Here is a 12,532-nt window from a genome sequence, read left to right as displayed (position 1 = left end):
TTTAATCTCCAACATCTACAGACAGCTTATACAACTTAATAAAAGGAAGATAAATGAGCCAATTAAAAAATAGGCAATGGACCTAAATAGAATCTTCTCAAAAGGAGACAGACGGAAGGCCAAAAGGCACATGAAAACATGCTCAAAGTCACTAATTATCCGAGAGATGCAAATCAAAACAACAATGTGGTACCATCTCACACCTGTCAGAATGGCCACATCAACAAATCAACAAACGACAAGTGTTTGCGAGGTTGCAGAGAAAAAGGAACCCTCGTGCACTGCTGGTGGGAATGCAGACTGGTGCAACCACTGTGGAGAACAGTATGGAGCTTCCTCAAAAAACTGAAAATGGAACTCCCATTTGATCCAGTAATCCCACTCCTAGGAATATATCCCAAGAAACCAGAAACACCAATCAGAAAGGGTATATGCACCCCTATGTTCATAGCAGCACAATCTACAATAGCCAGAATTTGGAAACAGCCTAGGTGCCCGTCAGCAGATGATTGGATCAAAAAACTGTGGTAGATGTACACAATGGAATACTCTGCTGCCATAAAAAAGAAGGAATTCTCATCATTTGCAGCAACCTGGATGGAATTGGAGAACATCATGCTGAGTGAAATAAGCCAGTCAATGAAAGAGAAACACCACATGACCTCACTCATTTATGGATAATAAAGAACATTATAAACTGATGAACCAAAAGATAGGTATAGAGACAGTAAAGCAATAAGCAGACTCAAATTACAGCGGGGAGGGTAGGGAGATCTGGGGGGAGATAAGAGATCAACCAAAGGACTTGTATACATGCATATAAGTACAACCAATGGACACAAAACTCTGGGGAGGGAGAGTATGTATAGGGGAGGGGGCAATGGTAAGATATGTTCACAGATAATAATTTAATTTAAAAAATGGTAAAAATAAAAATATAAGTATGGAGTCTGGGAGTTGTTGGCTGCAGGTAGTTCATCTACCGGACTGAACAAGATCACCAAAGAATGAGTATAGACAGGGAAGAGTTAGATCCACATGCTGAGCTGGAGCCACTCCAGATTTTTGGGGACAAGTAGGCTCTTGTGAAGGACTCAAGAAGGAGCTGTCAGGAGGGCAGGAGGTAAACCAAGAGGTATGGGTATGTGGACACTGACTTTGGGAGCAGGGACTGTTGCAGAAGACCAAAGAAATACCGAGCACACTTCCTAGAGAAAGGGAGGGACCCCGTTTATTAACACAGTGGACTCCGGAAATAATTTCCAAATCAGAGTGAAGAAACACACAGAGGGCTTCATTCTTTATATAACCTTTTGGTGTCTTTGTCTTGCAGATATGGTTCTGCCCCTTTTTGTGGGTTTATAGGAAGGCCCCCAGGTGTTGGGGGTCCCTAGGCCTTATCAGATGATCTGTCCTGGGGCCAGTGATAAAGACTTCCCCCATCCCAGGGCAGTGCATTGTTCACAGTTTTTATGGCCTGACATGCCTTGCAAGACCAGTTTCCTCCTCAGGACTGCTCCCTGGGCAATGAGAAGCACACATTCAGGTGGTGGTTGAGATGATTGCAAGTTCTTCTGTTATTTAGGGCAGCAGGGAGCAGGCTCATTAGGGCAGATTGAGGGGTGGGGGAGGTGAGGGTCTGAGGGGTGGGGAGGTGTTGGGTCGTCATCCAGGGGAGTGAAGAGGACTAGGCAGTAGTTGGATTGCTGGTGACACCAGGGCCCTCCCCAGATTAGTAGTCATGATCAGTGTGGCCAGCCAGCCAGTCTGAGTGTTGTTCATCTAAAAACATCCAAACCTGTAAAGAATTTTTGTAACTGTCGACAATTGTCAGGAAGCAGAATCTCAACAGATTGGGATAATGCTCCTGAGAATGGTGGTTTTTCACCTGTTTTTATACATTACAATCAAAGAAGCAGACAATTCATGGGTTACATGAAATCCTTCTGTGATAGATTAGAGAGGCAGGAGGAAGCAAAGTGGGAATTCTCTGGGATTAGATAAAAAGTAAAATGATAGACACATACCTTTTTTACTTAGGTGGGTACAGGATAGTTAGTTAACAATTAACATAATAACAATGAAATAATTTGTGGTATCTGTCCTGGTGCCCAGGGCATTGGGTTGTGTCATGAGGGGGGTGGGGTGGGGGGAAGGGAAGTTACCAATTACCCTGACATTTCAAGGATATGTTATTGTAGAAGGAAAAAGACAATGGGCTCAGTTAAGGTTAAGATTGACGTTGATACCTGCCTAGGACGTGACTACTCACCGTAACTGCTTTTAGTCAAAGTTTTAATTTCAGACCATCCTGTGGTTATTTTAGGTCTTAGATTTTGCAAGACTCCCATGCACACCTTCCTTAGCTTGTCAGGTTAGTGTGTGGCCCCTTTGGTCCACAGAGTGTTTTGTTTCCCCTTGTTCCACTGCAGGAGACAGACTTGGGGTCTATCGAACGTGGAGGTAACCAGTGTTGGTGTTGTGCCAGGTTGGGCACCAATTGAAGAGGGCGGCTGAGGAGGCTGAAGGTGCATACAATTAACTGTGGAATCAAAATATTGACTTTTATTTTATTTATTTATTTATTAAAATATTGACTTTTATACGTTGATGGTCCGCTTCTCTTTTGGCCCTGTTGTTCCAACTCACCCTCAGGTGGGAACTTCTGCACAGGTGACTGGGGTCCCTCAGCCAGAGAACTGGACTTATACGGGTTGCCCACAGTACTTAACTAAAATTGACCAAGCATAAACTAAACATAGACACAAGAGTTAAAATGCAGGAATCCCACGGTTTATTTACCAGAGTCCTGGTGGTTTCCAGAAGCCTAGGCAGGTCACCTGGAGATCCGCGCCAAAAGACACACACTGGACAGGAACACGTTGCTGCAGCGTCTTGGTCAGGAACGAGGCCTCAGAAGTTTGGCTCACAGGCAGAGTGACAGCTTCATTCAGGCAGAGTCTCATGCAGTATTTCGAACAGGGAGAAGGGAGTGGAGAGCACGTCGGGTGGAGGGCCCCTTCGTGGTCTCTTCCCAGTGCCTCTAGGTCCTTTTTATGGCCATTTATGGGTGTTTCTTAATTCCTTCTGGGTGCAACCAATAGATCTTCAATGTGCCTAATCGGGCGCTCTCCAGGTACCTTTTGCCTCTGTTTCCAACTTTTCAGATAAACACTTGTTAGGGCGTTCACAGTTACAACTTTCCAGATAAGCACATGTTAGGGCGTTCACACAGTTAGGGGCTCAAAGTCAGTTTTAAAACTCAAGTTTTACAAAATGGATTCAAGTCACATTATATGGAGTTACTTATACTAAGCCTAAAACACATTTCAAATAATTTATTTTACTTAAAATAAAATCAGAATAAGATCAAAAATACAATTCACACTTAAACTATAAATCACTCATAAAAGTAAATGCTTTCATTCCTATTTTAAATCACACAAGTAATTATTCTTACACTGTTTTAAATCCTTAAATCATCACACTAATATAACTATAACACCTGTCCAGTCTCTTCATAATTTAGAACCACTGTGATTTTTCTACTCTAGGCTGTTAAGCCAGGTGCAGTTTTATTTAAGCATATTCCCGTGAGTGAGCTGGTCCAGGTGTTCTTCGTTGGTCTCCAGTTAATACAACGGTGTACAAGCCATGCAGAGCTAACAGTTTCAATCTTGAAGTCACCAGTTACTGGGTGTGTGAGGAGGGTGTGCCACCTGTTCTTCCCCAGCAAGTCTCCCATATCCCAGCACCTAATGTTTGAATGATTTTTTTAGTATTTTAATACTGCCCTCTACTGTTCTTCTCTCCTAACTTGCTAATAAATTCCTGAAGGCAGAAAGTATCTTCTTTTGTGCATAGCACTTAAATATTTGACTATCAGGCTCTAAATTATATTCGTTTATTAATATTATACCCTGTTGTAAAGGATAGGCTGTTTGTACTGCTCATGTTCTCTGGGAACCTTCTGGGCCACTGCTTCCCAGCATGCAGCTTAGTGTCAGATTCTGTCATTCTGTCCTGTCACAGGATCTGGGACTCCTCTGCCTGTCTCGGGAGAACTGGCCCAGTGTTTTTTCTGAGAAGTCCTGCCCAGTGTTAGCCTCTAGCTGGGTGAGCAGGTAATCTTTGTGAGTGCTAAAAATATTTGAATCAGATGTCCCCCCTCAAATAGGGTCCTTTGTCCTGAAGGTTCCTGGTAACCTGAGCTGCCCATCTGCCTTTGGGCCCAGACTTCTTACATTACAGCAGGATTGTTTAGGAAACCAAGGAAATGTTTATTTTTATACAGAAGAGATTCACAGAAACTGAGAAGGTGAGTAGGGGCTAAACAAGATGAATTTAGTTTGGAAAATACAATTTGCACATGTAGGAGACAAACCAATTTAGTCAGGGAGACGCTGAAAGCCTACAGTTCTAGGAGGAATACTAGTATGTGAGACTAGTGAAGTGTGCTCTTGCTTCACCATAAAGGGCCTAGAGCACTGTGGACTGCAGATAGAAAGCATTCTGATCCGTCTGCGGTTTAGCTTAGCAAGTATTTATTTAACATCCGATATTTGTTCACCCCCTTGTTAGGTTTGTGGACAGATAGGATGGAAGAACCTCGTCTTCCAGGAGCTTACAGGGCTTCCCGCTGCTGAGTGTATGCTAGGCATCATTGATACGTAGGGCCTGAGTGCAGCCTCCATGGAGGGAGACTTGTCATCCAGTATTCATAAAGGCTGCTAGTCTTGACACTAGTGATACTGGAACTCAGAGACAGCCCTGCTAGAGTGGAGGTGCCTCTAAGCGAGGCAGGACTAAAATAATAAGGAAGATTAGATGGGGAGGAGCTGGAAATTTAATAACAATCGGGTGTGAGGAAAGGAGAAGGTTCCAGAAAAAGGAGTTTGATTCTCTAGCCTGGGAAAGTGGCTGGAGCCCTGGCTGTTTCATATGATTCTATAGGAACAAAGAAGAACCCATCATTTTCACCTGCAGGCATGCTTGTCCTCTAGCCCAGCGTTTTTCAACCGCTGTTCCGCGAGATGTGCCGCGAGATGTTGCCTGGTGTGCCGTAGGTGCAGACAAGACAAGAATTTTATAATTTTTCACTATTTTGTTTACTTAATATTTCATAATAAAGTAATTATAAAATACTTTCTTTGTGTTTATTTGATTCCTATTCAAGAGAATTACTTTATATATAGTCAATATAGGCACAGAGTTAAATTTTTTAACATTTTCTAATGGTGGTGTGCCTCGTGATTTTTTTCATGAAACAAGTGTGCCTTTGCCCAAAAAAGGTTGAAAAACACTGCTCTAGCCCTCATTTCCTCATTCCTGCCAAATTGGAAATGGCATTGTCACTCTCAGGCCCTCTCTGTGTGTGACCTGCTGTCGTCAGCTGATGCTGAGCCTGGAGGACATCCTCATTGTTTACTCCCACTCTACTGTTAATTCTTTGTTCCTTATAAACCCACTAGTATAATCCCCTCCCCTGGGTCTTCATTCCTCTGCCTGCCCAAACTGTTGTTTCTAAATCACAAATATAATCACGTAAGTCTTCTGTTAAAAACTGAAGATTCTCCACTGTCCACAGGGCAAAGTCTAAATCACATGCCCTTTATAACCTGGCCCCTGCCTCCTTTCTCTGGCTGTGTTTTGGGTTTGAGTGACCATTTAGGAGAAGAAAAAGTATTTTATAGTAAAGTATATTTTTCATAGTTCCCAGGGCTACTTGGGATATATGGTGCCAACGTACTTTCCTTATTAACCACTCACAGCTACTGCACAAAAGCAGCATTTTTATTTATAATGATCTCATATCACTAAGGAAAAGTTGAAATAAGGATAGTAACTCATATTTTAAAAGTCAGTAGAAAGATAAATTATACCTTTGGGGAGATTTCCACTTAGAGTGGCAAAAAGTTTTTTTAAAAAATCTGGTTCTTAAAGGGATAAGACTCAGGTATCTGGAAGACCTACTTATCATGCCCATAAAGGAAATGGGAGGTGATCAGGCATCAATCCATAAATCTTAGCAGATCCTATCAGGAAAAAGGGAGGTCATAGGTAAGCAAATAGGAGTTGAGAGGTCCCAGAAAGAAATCATAAATACACTAGGGCCTAGGCTCATCTCTGTTGGCTTCTGGCTGGGATTGGGGGCTGAGGCCCATAGCATTAAATATCCCCTTTGGTCATTGATTTAAATGGCACTTCTTAGAAATTGAGGCAGGTTCTTTTTTGGCTGAGCACGTGGAAGATAGGAAGCCAACCCACACACATTTTGAAGTTGGCTGCCCTGAGTGTGTTCCAGAAGTGGAGCAAACAAATGGCTACATCCCCACAGAGCAAATGGAAAACAGAAGAGAAAGAAAAGTCACCGAGGGCCTGTGGTGAGTGGACCAGTGGTGAGGCCACCTCATCTCAAAAAGAACAGATCTCTTGGTCAAGAATTCTTGGGAAGGAAGGGTTACTAAGCAACATTGAAAAGGCAGATCCTCTGACCTTGAGCAGAAGGGAATGTGTTCTTTTTTGAAAATATATTTTATTGATTTTTACAGGGAGGAAGGGAGAGGGAGAGAGAGTAAGAAATACCGATGAGAGAGAAACATCAGTCAGCTGCCTCCTGCACACCCCCTATTGACTAGAATCAAACCTAGGACCCTTCTTCAGTCCTCGGGCCCAGGCTCTATTCACTGATCCAAACTGGTTAGGGTGAAGGGGATGTGTTCTAAATGTCCTCATTGGGTGCACACCCCTATGACCCCCCACTCCCTAGCAGCACATTGTTGGGGCGAGAGGGAAAGTAATGCAGGGGACACAGTGACTGTCTTACCAACCAGCTCCATTCAGTCCTCAGGGTGCCCACTCCACACTAACTTGTTCCAGGAGGTGTTGCCAGGATTAGTGGCTGGGGGAGCCGTTTCTCCCAGGGAGGAATGAGGTCACTCCTACCCCTTGTCTGTGGAGGGTGGGGGTGGGCGTGGGAAGGGAGGCGCTGCTGCTCGCAGAGCTGGAGGCAGCCGGATTACCACACTGTCCAACGTCTCCTCTTAATCCTCCTATGGAACCGCGGTAGCCTGAGAAGCCTGAATTGTGTGTTAGTTCCTGGCTGTTCTGCCACATATAAGCCACAGGTAAGCTTTGTTATCTCAGTGAGTTTCTGTAGTCTGTTCTTAGTGAGGTCAAGCCATTCATTGGTCCAAGGAAAAACAGCTACAGAAAACATGGAATTTTCTTATTCCTTGATAATTCAAGTCATGTTGCCTAGGAAATGCTTCTCTCCCTTGACGCTCTGCACACCGTCAGCACTGGAGCTATGGAAGAGGCTGAAGTTATTCCAAGAAAGTGCTGGAAGTTTGGTAATAAAAAGTGGCCTTTCCCCCCTGCCTCTAGGTTAGGTTCCTGAAAGTGCACGTGGCCAAAAGGAAACGTGATTGTGCTGGGCTCCTGTACCGCCTCCAGGTGACCCAGCAGCTCTGGGCAGAGGCATGTGCGGGCCGTGTGCAGAGTCCCAGTGCCGAATGCAGTGTGATGACAGATAAACAAGAGCAAATATATATACAGCAGTGTGCAGTCTGCTCGAATTCCTGAGGCTTGATGCATGCCAGACTCAAGACTCACTTGGCCTTTTGTGGGTTGGCTCAGGACAGAGTGGAACCTGCAAGAAAGTGTCTTCCCCATTGTTAGAGGGATACTTTTAAATCATTTCCTTCTAAGGGGCCTGAGTAGTCTGGTGAAGGTGCACTGCTAGTGGAGATGAAGGTGTGACCCTGGATACAGCCATGGAGAAAGCTGGCGGTGAGATGCCCGGGAACCCTGACCAGTCCTTCCTAGCAACTCTGCGTGGCTCACAGGGGACCGTGCTGTCTGTCCACAAGTGGTGGTCCTTGAGGAGGAGCCTTCGGGGCCGGGGTCCCACCAGGCAGATACCTTTGGAGGAGAAAGGCTCTCCCCCATCAGAGGAAGGAAAATTTTCCCAGGAGGTTTGGAATGGAACACAGGAAATCCGTTCCCATCAGGTCAGTGCAATTGCAGAAGGGCTGAAAAACCAACAGGGGGTTGGATCTGGTTTACAGATGGAGGTTTCTTTCATGCCTTACATATGAGGGCCCAGGGGTGCAGATCTGGCTCAGTGAATATAGCGCTGAGACCCAGCAGTTAAGGTGAATTCTTCAGAGATTAGGACCATGGTGGATAAACCTTGTTGGGTTTTATTGCTTCTTATTTTTAGGACATTTTATAAGCCTTTGTAGGGCAAACATTTTCTAAAATGCAAATCAGACAAAAATGGATCTTTCCCTTTTTAAAATTTTAAATGTATGCCTTATTTTGTTAACCTCCATCTTTCGACTCAATAAACATTTCAAAAAATGTTTCTGGAAAAAGGAGCTGCACTTAAGCAAATGAAAATTTTGTTAACTTAAAGGTAAAAAATTAGGTAATGTAACATTTTGAAAAATGATGTGTTTCAGTAGGAATTCTGTGTGGGACTGGTGGTTTGTTGGGGGTCTTTTTCATTGCCCTACGTACATGGAGAGAAAAAAAGACTAATTAGATATAAAGGAAAACTTTCATAATTACTTTGCCCCTTTAGCAGTTATTTTTGTGGTGTTTTTTTTTTGGGAGGGCGGGGGTTATTTGCTTAGAAAGTCCCCAAAACTAAAATTTTGTGAAAAGAGATTTTTGAATTGTACTATGCAAGAGATTTATGTAAAAAGAGATTTATGAATGTGCATTTATGCAGTTTATGGCCAGCTTTTATATTTTTAGCTCAGTGTCTGAGATAGCAAAATAGTAATTTTTTTTTTTAAATGCTTGAGAAAACTTCTTTAAAATGAACTTTCATATGTGTTTTGGACTGGCAGGAGGGGAAAAATGTCTTTTAAAGCATAACTGGAAAAAACATGAAGTCTGGAGGGGGCATCCCTGCCTCCCCCTGTGTATTTGCAGTTTCTGCAGGTTGGGCTAAGCCTGGTGAGGTTCCTAGAGAATTACCCCGCCCCACAACAGGAGCAAGTTGACCCAAGGGACCTCCGTGCCTGGCCTGGGTGCTCTGGTCCCGGCTCCCGCAGACCTGAGCTTGGTCTCTTTTTAGAGTCTGGTCTCTTCTTAGGCCCAGGACAATGGACTGAAAAGGAATAGGCCCCTGCCTCTCAGAATCCCTCTTTGGGGAAAAGGAAGGGTAGAGGCTTCTAGGACTGGCTCCAGTTGGAAAGCAGAATTCCTCTTCCTCTCAGAAACAGCTGCCCAGGAATCCGTACCCATGGCCTCACTGACCACTTTGGCTAATCTTGGCAGCTGTTTTTATTTGAATCTAGGGTCCATATTTCTGATAGTATATCAGTCCTCAGTAATCAAGCTGTTGAATGAATGAACAAATAAAGGAAAAGTGGATTTATATTGTTAGGTTGTGGACTTGACCATTTTAGAAAGCAAGATACAGCATTGTGTGTTGTGTGAGGGGCGGATAGATTGGATTTTATTTCTGCCTAGATGTAATCAAGCTAGCCTAGATGGCACAATATATCCCTGCTAAAATAAAGGGTGAAAATTAGATTTAGTGGTGTGATCCAGTTACTTAAAGAAGTCACTACTGTTAATGTAAAAACATTCAAACCTGTGAAGAATTTTTGTGAGCAGTCCCTGTAGGATTGGGCCTAAACTGAGGACCACCCCCCTCCCATTCAGGGAAGAATATTGTGCCCTGGGCCTCTAATCTATATCTATCTATCTATCTATCTATCTATCTATCTATCTATCTATCTATCTATCTATCTATGCCTAACAACCAGTAGACTGATCGCTGAGATGTGCACTGACCACCAGGGAACAGACGTTCAACGCACAAGACCGGGCTCCCTCCTGTCTGGATTGGGCCTACAGGGATCCATACAAACTGGCTATCTGACATCCCCCGAGGGGTCCTGGATTGCGAGAGGGTGCAGGCAGGCCAGGCTGAGGGACCCCACCAGTGCACAGGCTAGTATAATATAAATAGCTGAATTATCTTAATATGATTGTGTGACATCCCTTCTAAGCAGCGATAATATTGCATATATCTAATGTAGGTCTTTCAGATCATTATCTTATCATGATTCTGGGGAATTACATAAGGGAATTATGATCCTATGCTTCTGACTTAAACTATTTTTTTCAAATGCCCCTGGGAAGTCAGTGTGCTCCCATAGTGGGCTGATCCTCACAGGTCACACCCCCCACCAGTGCATGACTCACGTGCACCAGGCCTCTAGTTCTCAGATGAGAGCAGAGCCAGGCAGGAACTCAGTCACAATGTATTCAGGAGAATGTACAAAATTGCCACCTGTGCCTGTGTCCTGTCTTCTTTCCTAAGTGTAGTTGCTTTGAGTGTATTTAGAGTTAGAAATATGTATTGAAGAAAGCAGAAAGAGTACTGATGTTCTATTGTATTGTAGTTTTCTGAAATTCCCAAGATAGCTAGAGGTGACAGATACTGAGGGATTAAGGCCAGGCTTAGCCTCAGGCAGCTGGCCTCAATGTCCTGGCCACACCCTTACCTCCCTATACATTCACTCTACTGCACCAGTAGCTGTATTTCTTTCATTTTGCTTTTCTGCATTGTAGTCTCTTTCTGTAATTAACATTGCTAAAAAGAAAAAGTAACCTCAAAAGTTGTTTTTAAAAAATAGAGCCTGCTAGACTTTTGAGCAGGATTTAAATGGATTTGTGGCATTGGATAAATCTCAGTCTGTCTCAACAGTAAAATGGTGATAAGAATGCCTCCTTATAGAATAACCTTGAGTATTAGGGATATAGAATGTCACCCTTATAAAATAACACTGAGAATCATTAACTATTTGCTACCACTGGGTCTGTGTACATATAAAAAAATCAGGACTTTTCTGTATTTTGAATTCGTGAAAGTTTAGGAATATAGAGTTGTATGAGGTGGAGGTTATATTTTGGAAAAGTTGCATACCTGCATGACATTTTTGGCTATAAGTAGTTAAGGGCATTATACACCCTTCAAAGTGAAAGAAGTCTCAAGGATAAGTGTGCAAGTGTACTCTATTTAAGGGTGATGGGAATCCATATGTAACTGAGAGATCTCAAAAGTGACTAGTGGTTTCCCCACTATGTACATCATAGCATTGCTCTTTGATGTGTAATCACGATTCTTTTCAATGACTTTTCAATTTTAGTCTGGCTGTGAAAACTTTCATCAAAACATGCCACCTGATTTCCAATGTCTTCATACCAGATTGGCCTATCTGAAAGTTTTTTTTTTTTTCTTTCCTCTTCCATCTTGTTGAATCAACACCTATATTCCTTTACCTATTTTTACCTGGCACTCTCAGAAACTTCCATGTGACCTGGGTGCCTAGAGAGATAGTAAAGAATAGAAATTCATTTTAGATTTCCCTCTGTGAAATCCCTCTCTCCTCTTGTATTTGTAATCCCTTCTAATACTAATGCCTATCATACTACTAATTAATTGAAAATTCTAAAGCTCGCAAAAATTCTTCCCCATCCCGGTGTTGGGCCTACAGACGAAGTTCCAGATGTTTGTCTTCAAGGAGTACAATTTAGTGGGAATTAAATAACACAAGGGCTTCTACAAGGTTTTCCCTGAGTATAGAATTTTTCTCCTGGGCCACTCTCCAATGCCTTTGATTGTTTGAAGAGCCCTTAAGCCTACACTTATTAGTTTGAACTCATTACATGAGAGTTTTTCACCACCTAGGACTGTCTTCAGAGTGGAATTAAAAGCATGCACATCCACCCACCATGTGTGTACACTTATAAACTATCCAAACACTGAATAACTGTTAGGAGATTGTTTGTAAACCTTCATATACTTTGGTGATTCATAAAGTTGGTTATTTGCAAAATTTTATCCTCCTTAACTACTTGTCCTTAGAAACATGCCTGTCAGGAAGGGGGGCCTCTGAGCATTGTTTGCCACAAACAAATAGCTTCCAACACTTCTAACCCTTTTTGGCAGTAATCCAGGGATTAAGAACCAGCACTGTGATTTGGGGTTTGGTAAGGTGTGGCTAGACCTAAGACAAAAAAGAAAAACAAAAAAAGAAGAAGTTGGGTAGAGATTTATTTTTCCAACAGACTAGGTGGTTGAGGTTTATGTTTTTTTATAAGGAGGCAATTACTAACATATTAAAGTGAATGTCCTTAGATATTTTCTTAGTTTTCATTTCATCCTTTTCAGCTAAATAAGTGTTTAATTAATATCAATTACAATTACAATCAAATCAGTTCTGGATCTCCTTTATACTTATGTTATTTTATTTTAATTTTTCAATTAGTTATTAGAATTTGGTAACACAATTTGGTATTATATACCGTATTTTTCGGACCATAAGACGCACTTTTTACCCCCCAGAAGTGGGGGGAAAAAGTCCCTGCGTCTTATGGTCCAAATATAGCCTACACATATACTGTAAAAAAAAAGTTTTTTTACTTGCCCGGCTCTGTGTGGTCTCTGTGTGCTTGCCCGGCTCTAAAATGGTTCTAAATGCTGCTGTTTACTTTACAGGGTTGA

The 12,532-nt window shown here is 42.6% G+C and overlaps 1 protein-coding gene across 4 annotated transcripts in view; it reads left to right on the top strand.

Moving 5' to 3' along the window:
* The window catches only part of ATP7B (ATPase copper transporting beta), a 91,337-nt gene that overhangs the window by 23,710 nt on the left and 55,095 nt on the right, over positions 1–12,532 (top strand). For 3 of the 4 annotated variants that reach the window (XM_084879310.1, XM_084879308.1, XM_084879307.1), the window contains exon 1: positions 7,989–8,012. The exons of the other annotated variant lie outside the window; for it this stretch is intronic. The gene's annotated coding sequence lies outside the window, so the exon portion shown is untranslated. Of the gene's footprint in view, positions 1–7,988; positions 8,013–12,532 lie in introns of those variants that run through there. 4 annotated transcript variants of the gene reach the window in all.

This window comes from Pipistrellus hanaki (assembly GCF_964339955.1).
Source record: "Pipistrellus hanaki genome assembly, chromosome: 3".
In the NCBI taxonomy this organism is placed as follows: Eukaryota; Metazoa; Chordata; class Mammalia; order Chiroptera; family Vespertilionidae; genus Pipistrellus; species Pipistrellus hanaki.
Note: the sequence above shows the minus strand (reverse complement) of the source record. Positions and strands in the feature narration are given on the sequence as shown.